Here is a 19,890-nt window from a genome sequence, read left to right on the forward strand (position 1 = left end):
ATATAAATAAATAATTAAATAATTAAAATTAATTAATTCTATTAATTCTAATAATAAATTTAATTTTAAAATTATATATATATATATATATATATATATATATATATAATTTATTTTAATCTTATTTAATAGTTACAATAAAACATTAAATTTTCAATTTAAATACATTTTTACAAATTTAAATATATGTTAAAAAAATACAAATATAAAATTATATTCAAACTTATAAAAAATTGAAAAAAATATAAAGTTCCTTATATTAAAATATTTTATATTATTTGCTATTGTATTCTAGTAGACAATTTTAATATTAGATCTTTAATAATTTATCATTATCTTTTTGAAAATTAATTTTTATAAAAAAATTAATTTAATTTATTTTATCCCATTATACTTTATTTTAAATTATATTTATATATCATATATTATATATATTATTTCACAATTTTAAATTATAAATATTATATATATTATTCACAATTTTAAATTCTATTTAATATTTATTTACTTAACTTATAAATATTAAAAAATTATTCTATATTTAATTTTAATACAAAATTCCTTAATTTTATTAATTTTCTTAATTTTATAATTTTATTATATATATATATATATATATATATATATATATATATATATATATATATATATATAATTAAAATTTTTTAATTTGGATATTAGTTAATTTTATAACATTTAAATTGCAATTAAAAATAAATTTTAAATTATATCTTTATAAATAAACTAAATTTAAGTTATTAGACTCATGATCTAAATATAGATTAATTTCTTTTATAAATATTTAATAAAATTATATATTATAATTTTATATATCTACTAATTTTTTTAGTTCCTTAAAATTCAAATTTTTAAATGCTTTTACACTAAGATATATTTAATATATATATATATATATATATATATATATTATTAAACTTAAACATAAATAAAACAATATGCCTGATAAAAGGATTATTTTGATAGAATATATATGTATAATATTTATACTATTGTTAAATAATTTAAATTAAATTTAATTATAAATTATTTATAAAAATTTCCCAATTAAATATTTTTATTAAATTTTCCCTTATTTTACTTTCATTATCTATTTTTTTTTTAGAAAATATTTTTATAAAATGAATAATTTTAGAATTTTTTTCTCTTATTTTTATTGGATATTTAAATTTTAATAATGTAAATAAAATTCCCAGATTAATTTATTTTTTTATCTCTAGAATCTCTAGATTATTAATTTTTATAAATTTTATTTATTCAATAAATTATTTAATTATTCAATTAAAAACTAATACTAATTTAATCTTAATATTTAGATTATTCTTAAAATTAGGAATTTTTCCTTTTAATGTATGAATAATTTATACATTTCCTTTTCTCTCTTGAAACGAAATTTTTTTTTTCTCCACATTTGCAAAAATTATTCCTATTAATTTAATTAGATTTTCTATTTACTTTAATTCTTATTTATTAATATTTTTAACTATAAATAGAATTATTGCTTCTATTTTCATTATAGAAGAAACAAATTTAAAAAAAATTCTAATTTTTTCCTCAATAAATCATTCCTCTTACTTAATTTTTATTTCATTTCTTAATTCTCAAACATTTATTTTTTATTTTATTATTTATTTATTAAATACATTTCTATTACTTTATTTACTTGAAAAAATAAATTTTAAAAATAAAATTTTCACTTTAAATTTAAATAGAATAAAAAATTTTAATTATCTTTTTATTATTATTATTTTTTCTTATAGTATATTACCTCCATTTAGTTCTTTTATAGCAAAATGATTTTTTTTTTATGAAAATATTTTAATTCAAAAATCTATTTTCTTTTTAATTATTTTAGCAATTTCTAGAGTTATTATAACATGAAGTTATTTAAATATTATTAACTATCAACTTACTTTATCGAAATTAACTAAAAAATCTTGATTAAAATTCCCAAAATTCTATTTCAAGAATAATTTTAATTTAATTTTAACCTTTTCTTTAATTTTTTTTTTTAATTTTTATCTATTAATTTTTTAGTATTAGAAAATTTATTTCATTATTAAATTTACAATTTAATCCTTTTATCAGGCATAATACTTATAAAGATTTTAAGTTAACAATAAACTATCAACCTTCAAAGTTGAAAATATAATATTTTTAAATCTTAATTAAATGGTTTTATTCTACTAATCATAAAGATATTGGAATTCTTTATATAATATTTGCTTTATGATCTGGAATAATTGGTTCAGCAATAAGAATTATTATTCGAATAGAATTAAGTATTCCTGGATCATGAATTTCTAATGACCAAATCTATAATTCTTTAGTTACAGCTCATGCTTTTTTAATAATTTTTTTTCTTGTAATACCATTTTTAATTGGGGGATTTGGAAATTGATTAATTCCTTTAATATTAGGAATTCCAGATATAGCTTTTCCCCGAATAAATAATATTAGATTTTGACTTTTACCCCCATCTTTAATAATTTTACTTTTAAGAAATTTTTTAAATCCAAGACCAGGAACAGGATGAACTGTATATCCTCCTTTATCTTCAAATTTATACCATTCTTCACCCTCAGTAGATTTAGCAATTTTTTCTTTACATATTTCAGGATTATCTTCTATTATAGGATCACTAAATTTTATTGTTACAATTATTATAATAAAAAATATTTCCTTAAAACATATACAATTACCTTTATTTCCTTGATCTGTTTTTATTACAACTATTCTTTTACTTTTTTCCTTACCAGTATTAGCTGGTGCTATTACTATATTATTATTTGACCGAAATTTTAATACATCTTTTTTTGATCCAACTGGAGGAGGAGACCCAATTCTTTATCAACATTTATTTTGATTCTTCGGTCACCCAGAAGTCTATATTCTAATCCTTCCAGGATTTGGGTTAATTTCCCAAATTATTTCTAATGAAAGAGGAAAAAAAGAAACTTTTGGAAATATTGGAATAATTTATGCTATATTAAGAATTGGACTTTTAGGTTTTATTGTATGAGCTCATCATATATTTACCGTCGGATTAGATGTAGATACTCGAGCTTATTTTACCTCAGCTACTATAATTATTGCAATTCCAACAGGAATTAAAGTTTTTAGATGACTAGCAACATATCACGGCTCTAAATTAAAAATAAATATATCTATTATATGAACTCTAGGATTTATTTTTCTTTTTACCATAGGAGGATTAACAGGAATTATATTATCTAATTCTTCTATTGATATTATCCTACATGATACATACTATGTTGTAGGACATTTTCATTATGTTTTATCTATAGGAGCTATTTTTTCTATTATAGCCGCTATTATTCACTGATTCCCTATAATCATTGGACTTTCAATAAACCAATCTTGATTAAAAATTCAATTTTTCTTAATATTTATTGGAGTAAATATAACTTTTTTTCCTCAACATTTTTTAGGAATAATAGGAATACCACGTCGATATTCAGATTATCCAGATTCTTATATATGTTGAAATTTATTTTCCTCTATAGGATCTTTAATTACTTTAAACAGAATTATTGTAATAATTTATATTATTTTTGAAAGATTATATTCAAAACGAATAATTTTATTTAAATTTAATCAAACAGCTTTAGAATGAATTATACATAATCCCCCTTTAAATCATTCTTATAGGGAAATTCCATTAATTTTAAAAATTTAATTTAATATGGCAGATTAGTGCAATGGATTTAAGATCCATATATAAAATTATTTAATTTTTATTAAAAATTTCTTCATGATATATATATTCATTTCAAGATTCAAATTCCCCTTATTCAGATAATCTTATATCATTTCATAATTTTACTATAATATTTATAATCATAATTATTTCAACTACACTTTTTATATTAATAGATATTTTTAATAATAAATTTATTAATCGATTTCTTTTAAAACATCATACTATTGAAATTATTTGAACTATTATTCCAGCTATTATTCTTTTATTTATTTGTTTTCCATCTTTAAAAATTTTATATTTTACAGATGAATTATGAAACCCAATTTTTTTTACAGTAAAAAGTATTGGACACCAATGATACTGAAGATATGAATATCCTGAATTTAATAATTTTGAATTTGATTCTTATATAAATAAAAACTTTGAATATAATTCTTTCCGATTATTGGATGTAGATAATCGTATAATTATTCCCTTTAAAATTTCAATTCGAATATTAACTACTTCTACAGATGTTATTCATTCTTGAACTATTCCTTCTATAGGAGTAAAAAGAGATGCAACCCCAGGTCGAATTAATCAAATAAATATTCTTGCTTTACGACCTGGACTTTTTTTTGGCCAATGTTCAGAAATTTGTGGTATAAATCATAGATTTATACCTATTGTTTTAGAATCTACATCTTATAACAATTTTATAAATTGAATTAAAAATTCTACTTAAAGAAATTAGTTAAATATAAATAATAACATTAATTTGTCAAATTAAAATTAATTTCCTTCAAAATTATTTCTTAAATTTTATCATTAAGTGTCTGAAACAAAATAAGAATTGATCTTTTAAATCAAATATAGTATTTATTATACTCTTAATGAAAATTTTATTCCACAAATAAGACCTAGATATTGAATATTAATTTCTATCTTTGAATTATTAATTTTTTTCATATTAATCTTTAAAATTTATTTTTTTCCAATTAATTTAAAAATTTATTTTCCTAAAAAATCCTTTAAAACCCATAAATTATTTAATTGAAAATGATAATAAATCTTTTTGAAATTTTTGACCCAACTACAAGAATACATTTTTCTTTAAATTGAATTAATTCTATATTAATTTTTATTATTCTACCTTTAAATTTTTGAATTATTCCATCCCGATTTGAAATATTATTTATTTCAATTTCTAAAATTATTTTTTCTGAATTTAAAAGCTTAACAAAAAAAAAGTATAAAATAAATATTTTAATTTTTTTTAGATTAATAACTTTTATTGCATTAAGAAATTTTATAGGATTATTCCCTTATATTTTTACTTCAACAAGTCATATATCATTTAATTTAATTATTGCTTTATCTTCTTGAATAAGATTTTTTATTTATAGATGATGAAATAAACCATTAAATATATTAATTCATTTAGTTCCTTTAAATACACCCCCTGCTTTAATAAATTTTATAGTAATAATTGAACTAATTAGAAATATTATTCGACCTTTTACTTTAGCAATTCGATTAACTGCAAATATAATTGCAGGACATCTACTATTAACTCTTTTAGGCACATTCATTTCTAAATTCTTAATTTTATTACCTATCACAATTTTAATTCAAAATTTATTAATAATTTTAGAAATTGCAGTTTCTATAATTCAAGCATATGTATTTTCTATTCTTTCTTTATTATATTTTTTAGAATCTAAAAATTAATGTCAATTTATTATAATCATCCTTTTCATTTAGTTACTAACAGACCTTGACCTATTATAAACGCTTTTAATTTAATAAATTTATTATTAAGATTAGTAATATGATTCTTTTACTTAAATTTTTTTTTAATTTTTATTAATTTTCTTATCTTAATCTCTTCTATATTTTTTTGATGACGAGATATTATTCGAGAAAGAACTTTTCAAGGATTTCATACATTTTTAGTTTTAAAACTAATAAAATTTAGAATAATCTTATTTATTATTTCAGAATTTTTTTTTTTTATTTCATTATTTTGAACTTATTTTCATTCTATAAGTTCCCCAGGAATAGAAATTGGTTTACTTTGACCCCCTAAAAATATTATCATATTCAATCCATTTAGAATCCCTTTATTAAATTCATTAATTTTAATTTCTTCAGGAATTTCCCTAACTTGAAGTCACAATAGATTATTAAATAAAAATTATATAGAAAGAAAAATTTCTCTAATAATTACTATTATTTTAGGAATATATTTTTCTTTTCTCCAATTTATTGAATATATAGAAGCTCCATTCTGTTTTAATGATAGAATTTTTGGATCTATTTTCTTTATAGCAACAGGATTTCACGGATTACATGTAATTATTGGAATTATTTTCTTATTTATTACACTAATCCGATTAATTAATCTACATTTTTCTGCAACTCATCATTTTAATTTTGAAGCAGCATCTTGATATTGACATTTTGTAGATGTAATTTGATTATTTTTATATATTTCAATTTATTGATGAATATTTTAAATATAATAATAATTAATATATATATAGTATAAACTTAATTACATTTAATTTCCAATTAAAAAATTTATAAAATTAATATATATAATTTTTAATATTATATTTTTATTTTATTTTATAATAATTATTACTTCTATACTTATATTAATTAATTTTTATTTAAGAATATATAAACCATTAAATCGAGAAAAAATTACCCCATTTGAATGTGGATTTAACTCCCAATCAAACTCCCGTCTCCCATTTTCTACACAATTTTTCCTAATTACTTTACTATTCTTAATTTTTGATATTGAAATTATCTTAATTTTACCATCTATCTTTTTAATAAAATTTAAATCTATTTTTTTAATATTAATTATTTTAATTTTTATTTTTTTAATAATTATTAGTCTACTTATTGAATGAAGTTATAGATTATTAAATTGAATTTTTTAATATATGGACTAAAAAAGTCTAATATTAAGCCGAAATTAATTGTAAAAATTACTTCATATATTTATATATATAATATATACATATTAATATTAATTGAAGCTAAAATAGAAGCAATTTATTGTTAATAAATTTATTGAATTAAAATTCCAATTAAAGAAATAAATTTAAATAGAACTTCTAATTCTAAATTTAATATTTTATATATTATTATTTCTAAATAATTTTTATATAGTTTAATAAAACTTTATATTTTCAGTATAATATTAATAAATATAAAATTTATTTATAAAAATTATATTTATAAAAATTTTATTTAAAAATATTAAAATTACCTTAATATCTTCAATATTATGCTCTTCTTAAGCTATTTAAATTTTAAATTAAAAAAATAAAAATTAATATTATTAATAAATTAGTTAATAATATATTCATAAAATTATATTCATTTAACTTATATTTAAATAAATAAAATTTCAATTTTATAAATTTAATCTTAAATTCAAATAAATTTTTTTCATGAATATTTTCATACAATATAACTATATTTAAAGGTAAATCATAATACAAATAAATTTTTTCGATATAAAATATTGTTCTTATAAAATTTCCTATTATTAAATTTTTATAAGAATTAAAATAAAAAAACTGCCCAATCAAAATTCCACATAAAATTAATTTTATAACCATAATTTTTAAATTTATTGTTAATACAATTAAATAATTTAAATTAAAAATTTTAAAATATAAATATCCAATAAAAAAAATAGTTATTAATAAAATAAATATACAAAAATTTACCAAAATACCTTCTTTCTTAATTAAATTTACATAATAATTTTTTTTAGAAAATAAAATAAATATAATTAATCGAATAGAATAAGATACAGTAAAAATTGTAGAAAAAATTAAAAATATTATTCTAATTATATTTATTTTTCTTAAAAAAATTAATTCCATAATTATATCTTTAGAAAAATATCCTGATATAAAAGGAAATCCTATTAAACATATTAAAGAAAAAATTAAAACTATAGTTTTAAAAGGATAAATATAAATTATACCACCATAACATCGGATATCTTGATTTCTATTAAAATTATGAATAAATCTACCCACACATAAAAATATTAAAGATTTAAATAAAGCATGAATTACTAAATGAAAAAAAGCTATTTCCCAAAATCCTAATCTTAAAATTCTTATTATTAATCTTAATTGACTTAAAGTCGATAAAGCAATAATTTTTTTAAAATCAAATTCATAATTTGCAATTAAACCCGCTATAAATATAGTTAACCTAGAAATTAATAAAATATATTTATTAAAACATCCTAAAAACAAAAATTTATTATATCGAATTAATAAATAAACCCCAGCTGTTACTAAAGTTGAAGAATGAACTAAAGATGAGACAGGAGTAGGAGCTATTATTGCAGCAGGTAATCATAAAGTAAATGGAATTTGAGCTCTTTTTGTAAAAGCTACTAATACTAATAAAATTAATATTAATAAATTAAATTTATAAATTATTAAATTTCACCTCCCATATATTATTCCCATAGTAATTATTAATAAAATTCCCACATCCCCTACACGATTTCTAAAAATTGTTAATATTCCAGCATTATAAGCTTTATCATTTTGATAATAAATAATTAAACAATAAGAAATTAATCCTAAACCATCTCATCCTAATAAAATTGTTAAAAATCTAGGTCTCAAAATTATAAAATATATTGATACTACAAATAAAATTACTAAAATAATAAATCGATTTATAAATTTATCCCCTTCTATATAATAAATTCTATAAATTAATACAACTATAGAAATAAGTGAAACTAATATTAAAAATATTATTCTATAAAAATCTAAATAAATAAAAAAAGAAAATTTTATTCTATTATATCTATAAATTATTCATTCTAAAATAATTAAATTCCTATTAAAAAAAATAATTATTATAAATAAAAAAAAAAATCCCGTAAATACAAATAATATATATACAAATATAATTAAAATAATTTAAAGTACTTAATTTACATCTTTGAACCCACATTTCAAAATTTTTTTTTAAACTATTTAAATTAAATAAAAATTCTTAAATTTAAAATAACTATATTTAAAGGAATTCAATGAAATAATAAAATTAAATAATTAATTAATTTTCCTCTTCTTAATCTTTTATAAAAAAAATTCTTTCCATGAACAATAAATCTAAAAAAATATAAAGAATACATAAATCTAACTAAACAATAAAAAAATAATTTAATTATTAATAATCTTATTCAATTAACTAATCTTATCAATAAAAAAATTTCCCCAACTAAATTTAAAGAAAAAGGAGCAGCTATATTTGAAGAACATATTAAAAATCATATCAATGATATAGAAGGCATAAAAATTAAAACACCCTTATTAATAATTATCAATCGTCTATGAGTCTCCAAATAACATAAATTTAATAAATAAAATAATCCAGAAGAACACAACCCATGAGCAATTATTATTAAATATGAACCTAAAAATCTTAATTTTCTTATAGTAAATATAGAAGCTATTAATAAATTTATATGAACAACAGAAGATATTGCTACTAAAATTTTTATATCAATTTGTCGAAAACAACTAAATCTTAAAATAATCCTTCCCAATAATCCAATTTCAATAAAATACTTATTCATTTCTAAAAAATTTTGAAAAAAAATCATTATTAATCGTAATAATCCATAAGACCCTAACTTTAATAAAATTGCAGCTAAAATTATTGATCCAAATACAGGAGCTTCTACATGAGCTTTTAATAATCAACCATGAATTATATATATTGGTATTTTTACTAAAAATCCTATAATTAAATATAAAAATAAAATTTTATTTAACTTAAATTTTATTCTTTCTAATAATAAAAATCTTAAAGACCCTATTAAATTAAATAAATAAAATAATACTAATAATAAAGGTAATGAAAAAAATAAAGTATAAAATATCAAATAATATCTTGCATAAATTCGTAAAAATCCTATTCCTCATTTCATAATAAAAAAAAAAATAATTAATAAACTTACTTCAAAAAAAAAATAAAATATTAATATATTTATTCTAAAAAAATTTATTACTAAAACAATTAATATTAATATTAATAAATTTAAACATAAAATCAAATTTTTTTCCTGATTAATTCTCATAAATACTAATCCAAAAATCCATAAAGATATCATAATAATTCCATAAGAATAAAAATTTAATCCAAAATTTAATCTTAAATTAATTCATTCCATAAAAAATCTATTCATTCTTAATATCAAAAAACTCAATAAAAATATTATATTTCTAATAAAATATAACTTTTTATAAATATTAAAATTAATAATTAAAAATCCAACTATAAAAATTATACTTTCTATTATTAACATTTTAAATTTATTATTATAAAACCTTGATTTCCAATAATTCTCAATATTGACACTACAATTGATAATCCTAAAACAGCTTCACAAACAGAAAAAATTAAATAATATATAAATATTCACCTTAAATATTCCAACTCATTTAATATTAAAATTATTAAATTCAATACTACGAAAAATTCCATTCTAATTAAAAATATTAAAAAATACTTATTAATTATTAATATTATTATAAAAATTAAAACTATTAAAATTAAAAAATATCTTTTTAAAATAAATTAGACTTTATAGTTTAAAAAAAACATTAATTTTGTAAATTAATATTGAAAATTTTTTCTAAAGTCTAATTTCAAAATAATTTTATAAATATCTTTAATTCCCAAAATTAAAATTTTTATTTAAACTATATTTTGTTAATGTTAATATCAAAAATTTTATTTATATTCATAAATCTATTTATTATCACAAATATTTTATTACTTTCTTCACTACATCCAATTACTATTTTATTCTCTTTTATTATTTTCACCTTATCCTCATCTACTTTAATATTTTTAAATATAAATAATTCAATATACTCTTTTATAATTTCAATTTCTTTAATCGGAGGAATAATAATTATATTTAATTATTTTGTAAGATTAATTAACAATGAAAATTCAAAAATAAAATTTTTTGAACTAATCACTTCTATTAATTTTTTTTTTATTTCTTTTATTATAATTATTCATTTTATTAATTGAATACCAATTTTTATATTTACAGAAAACATAATTTTAAATAATAATTTATTTAAAATTCAAAATATTTATTTTTATCCAATAAATTATTTAACTATTTTTATAATCTTATTCTTATTAATTTGCTTAACTCTTTCATTCAAAATATCTACAATTAAAATAATCCCTCTTCGTAAAATTAAAATTTAATGAAAAATAAATATTTAAAAATTTTTAAATCTAATAAATTTCTTAATATCATTTATTCTTCATTCAATATTCATCCTACCCCAGTAAACATTAATTATTTATGAAACTTTGGATCAATTTTAGGAATTCTTTTATTAATTCAAATTATTTCAGGTTTCATTTTATCTATGCATTATTGTCCAAATATTAATTATGCTTTTGATAGAATTATTCACATTATAAAAAATGTTAATTCTGGATGAATATTTCGTTATATTCATTTAAATGGGGCATCATTTTATTTTCTTTGTATATATATACATATTAGACGAAATATTTTTTATCAATGTTATTCATCTCAACATGTATGAAATATTGGAATTATTATTTTATTAACTTCAATAGGAACTGCTTTTATAGGATATGTTTTACCATGAGGACAAATATCTTTTTGAGGAGCAACAGTAATTACAAATCTTCTTTCTGCAATCCCTTATATTGGACAAACAATTGTAGAATGAATCTGAGGAGGATTTTCTATTAATAATGCTACATTAAATCGATTCTTTTCATTACATTTTATTTTACCATTATTAATTCTAATAATAGTTATTATACATCTTTATTTCCTTCATATAACTGGATCTAATAATCCAATAGGAACAAATAGAAATATTTATAAAATTCCTTTCCACTCATATTTCTCATCCAAAGATATTCTTGGATTTTTTATAATTTTTATATCATTTAGATTTATTATTCTACAAAATCCTAATATATTAAATGATCCTGATAATTGATCTATTGCAAACCCTATAAATACCCCACAACATATTAAACCTGAATGATATTTCCTATTTGCTTATTCAATTTTACGAGCTATTCCCAATAAATTAGGGGGAGTATTAGCTTTACTTTTTTCTATTTTAATTCTTTTTATTCTCCCATTTATAATAAATCATAAATTTAAAACTAATAAATTTTACCCATTAAATAATTTCTTATTTTGATTTTTTATTAATAATTTCATCATTTTAACTTGATTAGGAAGACAACCTATTGATTATCCTTACACTTTAATTAATCTAATTTTTACAAATATATACTTTATATTTTTTTTTTCAAATATATATTTTATAAAATTTTGAGATAAAATCATCTATAATTATTAATTAATGAGTCTGAATAGACATATATTTTGAAAATATATTAAAGAAAAATAACTTTCTATTAATTTAAATATATAAATTTATTAATATTTTTAAAATAAAATTAATATATATATAAATTAAAATAAAAGATAAAAATTTTTTTCAACATATATATATTAATTCATCATATCGAATTCGAGGTATAATTCTTCGAATTCAAATAAAAAAAAAATTATGATATAAAATTATTAATAAAGTAAAAATTGAATAATTAAAATTAAAAAAAATAATTGATATAATCAATCTTATAAATAAAATTATTATATATTCAGCTATAAAAATTAAAGAAAATCTCCCCCTATAATATTCAACATTAAATCCTGAAACTAATTCAGACTCCCCCTCAATTAAATCAAAAGGAGCCCGATTCAATTCAATTATTATTCTAATAATTAATATAAAATATAAAGGAAAAAAAAAAAAAATAAATTTTACATTAAATTGAAATTTAATAAATGTTTCTAAAGAAAATCTCTCAATAAATATTATAATAACAAAAAATATAAAAAATAATCTCACTTCAAAAGAAATAGATTGAGAAATAGATCGTAAACACCCTAATATTGCATAAATTGAATTAGATGATCATCCTATTATTATAGTTGGATAAACTCTTAAACTTAATATTAAAAATAAAAATACCAATCCAAATTTAAAATTTATTCAATTTCTAAAATAAGGCATTAATAATCAATAAAATACCGAAATTAATAATATAATTATTGGACCTAATATATATATATATAAATTAATTTTATCCAAATATATATATTCTTTAGAAAACAATTTAATTGCATCAGAAAAAGGTTGTAATAAACCTTTAATTCCTACTTTATTTGGACCTTTACGAATTTGAATATAACCTAAAATTTTTCGTTCCAATAATGTTAAAAATGCTACCCCAATTAATACTATCACTACAGTAATTAATAAATAAATAAAATTTAAATAAATTATTATCTATAATTATATATATATTATTTAAATTCTAAATTTAATGCACTACTCTGCCAAGATAATTTAACTTATTAATAATTAATTAAAAATTATTTTTAAAACTTAGTCCTTTCGTACAAAAATCTTAAATCTTTTTAAAGATAGAAACCAATCTGACTCACGTCGATCTGAACTCAAATCATGTAAAATTTTAATAGTCGAACAGACTAAATTTATAAACACCTGCATTTATAATTAATTTTAATTCAACATCGAGGTCGCAAACACCTTTTTCAATTTGATCTTTCCAAAAATATTACGCTGTTATCCCTAAGGTAATTTATTTTTATATTATTAATTATATTTCAATTTAAAATTCTATCAATCAATATTTTAAAATTTTAAAGTTAAATAAATTTAAAAATCCTCCCAACTAAATATATTAATACAATTTATAAAATTTATAATATATAAAATTCTATAGGGTCTTATCGTCCCTTAAATAAAATTAAGCATTTTGACTCAAAATTTAAATTTATTTTATATTATTGAGACAGTTTATATTTCATTAATTCATTCATCCCAGCCTTCAATTAAAAGACAATTGATTATGCTACCTTTGTACAGTCAAAATACTGCAGCTATTTAATTCCTCATTGAGCAGAACTGACTTTATATTAAATTCAAAAAGACATGTTTTTGTTAAACAGGTGAATATAATTATTTTGCCTAGTTACTTAAATATATATTTATATATATACTATTCATAAAATAATTTATACAAATTAAATTACTAATTTAATCATTATATTATAACTAATATTATTAAAATTATTTTTTTTTTAAAATCAATATATATAATTAATTTTACTATAATTAAAAATTTATTAATAAATTATTAAATACTCATTAAATTCTTTTAAATTTTAAAATTAATCTTTTTAATTTTAATTTAAATTATTATATAAATTTAATTTATAGATTATCCCATAAATTATTTATATTTTCTAAAATAAACTTTTTTATTTAAATTTACTTTAAAAAATATATAAATTAAATTTAATTCAAAAATAACTAGATATCATTAAAATTGAATAACATCTAATCTCTAAATATATATTTATAATTTTTATTCAACAAAAAAAATTTTATATATTTAACTCTTTTAATTTCGAGATATTTAATTTATTAAAAATTTTTAAATTAACCCTGATACAAAAGGTACAAAATTTTACTTTAATTTATAAAATTTTAAAATTTCATTTACATTACTTATATATATAAATATATTTATTATTTCTTAAAATATTACTTTAACATAAAATTTTTATAAAAACTTTTTATAATATACTAATTAAAACAATAAAAAAATTTTATTTAATTAATTAATTAAAATTTTAATAATTAAATTAATCTTTTCAGTGTAATTGAAAAATTTTATTTAAACTAAAATTTTATCTAAGAACATTTTCCAATATTCTTACTTTGTTACGACTTATTTCAAATTTTATTGAAATTGACGGGCAATTTGTACATTATATAAAAAAAAATTCAAATTAATATAACAATTAATTTTACTTTTAAATCCTTTTTATTAAAAATATTAAAACTTCTAACTCAAAAATTATTTATTAATGTAACTCATATTATCTAATAAATACTTTATTTTGATTTGAATTTTTTTTAAATATAATAAAATTTTAATTATAATATTTATACAAAATTTTTAAACAACAATACAAAAATAATTTATAATATTTTATTAGTACTTCCTATCGTGGATCATCAAATTAATATACAAGTTCCCCTAAAATTTTATATAACTGCCATATCTTATAATTTTAATGCTTTACATTTAATAATTAATTATTTTTTAAAATTAATATAATAGGGTATCTAATCCTAGTCTTACTTTTTAATCTTTGTAATTTCCATTAAATAATTATTAATTATTATAAAATTATTATATTTCACCATTATAAATTTAATTTTATTAATTATTAATTATAAAATTACTATATTTAAAAAAATTAACTCTTAAATCTAGTTTAACCGCTATTGCTGGCACTAAATTAAAATTTAATAAAATTATTTTCCATTAAAAACTTTCATTTTAATTAAAAGTATTATATATTAATTAACTAATAATATTTATTATTTAAATAAATACCCTATATTAAACTTTATATATATTTAAATAATTTAATTAATTATAAATCTAAAATCAAAATTTTTTCTAATAAATTAAATTCACAAAATTAAATTTAAAATACTTTTTCTATTCATATATATATATATATATATATATATATTAAAATTAATTTATTATACAATTAATTTAATTATAAATTTTAATATATAAATATATATATATATATATATATATATATATATATATATATATACATAAACTATTCCTAATTTAAATTAAAAATAAATAATAATAAAAATAATTTTAAATTTAAATATAAAAAATTTATATTAATTCTAAATTTATTTAATTTTATAAAATTAAAATTTATATTTTTATACAAAACTAAAACAATTTTAAAAATAAAACTTTAATATAAAAATTTAAAATACAATTTTTAATATAATTTTTATTATTTAATAATTCATATTCTCTATATAAATTATAGGACTATCATTTAGATAGTCCTAACGTTCCTTTAAATAATAAATATTAAAATTAAAAATCATAAATCTAAATATAAAATTTAAAATACAATTTTTAATATAATTTTTATTATTTAATAATTCATATTCTCTATATAAATTATAAATCATTTAGATAATCCTAACGGTTCATTTAAATAATAAATATTAAAATTAAAAATCATAAATCTAAATATAAAATTTAAAATACAATTTTTAATATAATTTTTATTATTTAATAATTCATATTCTCTATATAAATTATAGGACTATCATTTAGATAATTCTAACGTTCCCTTAAATAATAAATATTAAAATTAAAAATTATAAATCTAAATATAAAATTTAATACAATTTTTAATATAATTTTTATTATTTAATAATTCATATTCTCTATATAAATTATAGGACTATCATTTAAATAGCCCTAATGTTCCTTTAAATAATAAATATTAAAATTAAAAATTATAAATCTAAATATAAAATTTAATACAATTTTTAATATAATTTTTATTATTTAATAATTCATATTCTCTATATAAATTATAGGACTATCATTTAGATAAATCTAACATTCCTTTAAATAATAAATATTAAAATTAAAAATCATAAATCTAAATATAAAATTTAAAATACAATTTTTAATATAATTTTTATTATTTAATAATTCATATTCTCTATATAAATTATAGGACTATCATTTAGATAAATCTAACGTTCCCTTAAATAATAAATATTAAAATTAAAAATTATAAATCTAAATATAAAATTTAATACAATTTTTAATATAATTTTTATTATTTAATAATTCATATTCTCTATATAAATTATAGGACTATCATTTAAATAAATCTAACGTTCCCTTAAATAATAAATATTAAAATTAAAAATTATAAATCTAAATATAAAATTTAATACAATTTTTAATATAATTTTTATTATTTAATAATTCATATTCTCTATATAAATTATAGGACTATCATTTAGATAGTCCTAACGTTCCTTTAAATAATAAATATTAAAATTAAAAATTATAAATCTAAATATAAAATTTAATACAATTTTTAATATAATTTTTATTATTTAATAATTCATATTCTCTATATAAATTATAGGACTATCATTTAAATAAATCTAACATTCCTTTAAATAATAAATATTAAAATTAAAAATCATAAATCTAAATATAAAATTTAAAATACAATTTTTAATATAATTTTTATTATTTAATAATTCATATTCTCTATATAAATTATAAAACTATCATTTAGATAAATCTAACGTTCCTTTAAATAATAAATATTAAAATTAAAAATTATAAATCTAAATATAAAATTTAATACAATTTTTAATATAATTTTTATTATTTAATAATTCATATTCTCTATATAAATTATAGGACTATCATTTAAATAAATCTAACGTTCCCTTAAATAATAAATATTAAAATTAAAAATCATAAATCTAAATATAAAATTTAAAATACAATTTTTAATATAATTTTTATTATTTAATAATTCATATTCTCTATATAAATTATAAAACTATCATTTAGATAAATCTAACGTTCCCTTAAATAATAAATATTAAAATTAAAAATTATAAATCTAAATATAAAATTTAATACAATTTTTAATATAATTTTTATTATTTAATAATTCATATTCTCTATATAAATTATAGGACTATCATTTAAATAAATCTAACGTTCCCTTAAATAATAAATATTAAAATTAAAAATCATAAATCTAAATATAAAATTTAAAATACAATTTTTAATATAATTTTTATTATTTAATAATTCATATTCTCTATATAAATTATAGAACTATCATTTAAATAAATCTAACGTTCCCTTAAATAATAAATATTAAAATTAAAAATTATAAATCTAAATATAAAATTTAATACAATTTTTAATATAATTTTTATTATTTAATAATTCATATTCTATATATAAATTATAGGACTATCATTTAGATAAATCTAACGTTCCCTTAAATAATAAATATTAAAATTAAAAATTATAAATCTAAATATAAAATTTAATACAATTTTTAATATAATTTTTATTATTTAATAATTCATATTCTCTATATAAATTATAGGACTATCATTTAAATAAATCTAACGTTCCCTTAAATAATAAATATTAAAATTAAAAATTATAAATCTAAATATAAAATTTAATACAATTTTTAATATAATTTTTATTATTTAATAATTCATATTCTCTATATAAATTATAGGACTATCATTTAGATAGTCCTAACGTTCCTTTAAATAATAAATATTAAAATTAAAAATTATAAATCTAAATATAAAATTTAATACAATTTTTAATATAATTTTTATTATTTAATAATTCATATTCTCTATATAAATTATAGGACTATCATTTAAATAAATCTAACATTCCTTTAAATAATAAATATTAAAATTAAAAATCATAAATCTAAATATAAAATTTAAAATACAATTTTTAATATAATTTTTATTATTTAATAATTCATATTCTCTATATAAATTATAAAACTATCATTTAGATAAATCTAACGTTCCTTTAAATAATAAATATTAAAATTAAAAATTATAAATCTAAATATAAAATTTAATACAATTTTTAATATAATTTTTATTATTTAATAATTCATATTCTCTATATAAATTATAGGACTATCATTTAAATAAATCTAACGTTCCCTTAAATAATAAATATTAAAATTAAAAATCATAAATCTAAATATAAAATTTAAAATACAATTTTTAATATAATTTTTATTATTTAATAATTCATATTCTCTATATAAATTATAAAACTATCATTTAGATAAATCTAACGTTCCCTTAAATAATAAATATTAAAATTAAAAATTATAAATCTAAATATAAAATTTAATACAATTTTTAATATAATTTTTATTATTTAATAATTCATATTCTCTATATAAATTATAGGACTATCATTTAAATAAATCTAACGTTCCCTTAAATAATAAATATTAAAATTAAAAATCATAAATCTAAATATAAAATTTAAAATACAATTTTTAATATAATTTTTATTATTTAATAATTCATATTCTCTATATAAATTATAGAACTATCATTTAAATAAATCTAACGTTCCCTTAAATAATAAATATTAAAATTAAAAATTATAAATCTAAATATAAAATTTAATACAATTTTTAATATAATTTTTATTATTTAATAATTCATATTCTATATATAAATTATAGGACTATCATTTAGATAGTCCTAACGTTCCTTTAAATAATAAATATTAAAATTAAAAATTATAAATCTAAATATAAAATTTAAAATACAATTTTTAATATAATTTTTATTATTTAATAATTCATATTCTCTATATAAATTATAGGACTATCATTTAAATAAATCTAACGTTCCCTTAAATAATAAATATTAAAATTAAAAATTATAAATCTAAATATAAAATTTAATACAATTTTTAATATAATTTTTATTATTTAATAATTCATATTCTCTATATAAATTATAAGACTATCATTTAGATAAATCTAACGTTCCCTTAAATAATAAATATTAAAATTAAAAATTATAAATCTAAATATAAAATTTAATACAATTTTTAATATAATTTTTATTATTTAATAATTCATATTCTCTATATAAATTATAGAACTATCATTTAGATAGTCCTAACGTTCCTTTAAATAATAAATATTAAAATTAAAAATTATAAATCTAAATATAAAATTTAATACAATTTTTAATATAATTTTTATTATTTAATAATTCATATTCTCTATATAAATTATAGGACTATCATTTAGATAGTCCTAACGTTCCTTTAAATAATAAATATTAAAATTAAAAATTATAAATCTAAATATAAAATTTAATACAATTTTTAATATAATTTTTATTATTTAATAATTCATATTCTCTATATAAATTATAGGACTATCATTTAGATAAATCTAACGTTCCTTTAAATAATAAATATTAAAATTAAAAATCATAAATCTAAATATAAAATTTAAAATACAATTTTTAATATAATTTTTATTATTTAATAATTCATATTCTCTATATATAAATTATAGG

At 15.2% G+C, this 19,890-nt stretch overlaps 1 pseudogene; it reads left to right on the forward strand.

Moving 5' to 3' along the window:
- Window positions 1–7,074: 7,074 nt before the first annotated feature.
- Window positions 7,075–13,565, forward strand: LOC143308228 (cytochrome b pseudogene; annotated as a pseudogene).
- Window positions 13,566–19,890: the final 6,325 nt, after the last annotated feature.

The sequence above is a fragment of the Osmia lignaria genome, unplaced genomic scaffold, assembly GCF_051020975.1.
Source record: "Osmia lignaria lignaria isolate PbOS001 unplaced genomic scaffold, iyOsmLign1 scaffold0219, whole genome shotgun sequence".
Classification (NCBI taxonomy): domain Eukaryota; kingdom Metazoa; phylum Arthropoda; class Insecta; order Hymenoptera; family Megachilidae; genus Osmia; species Osmia lignaria.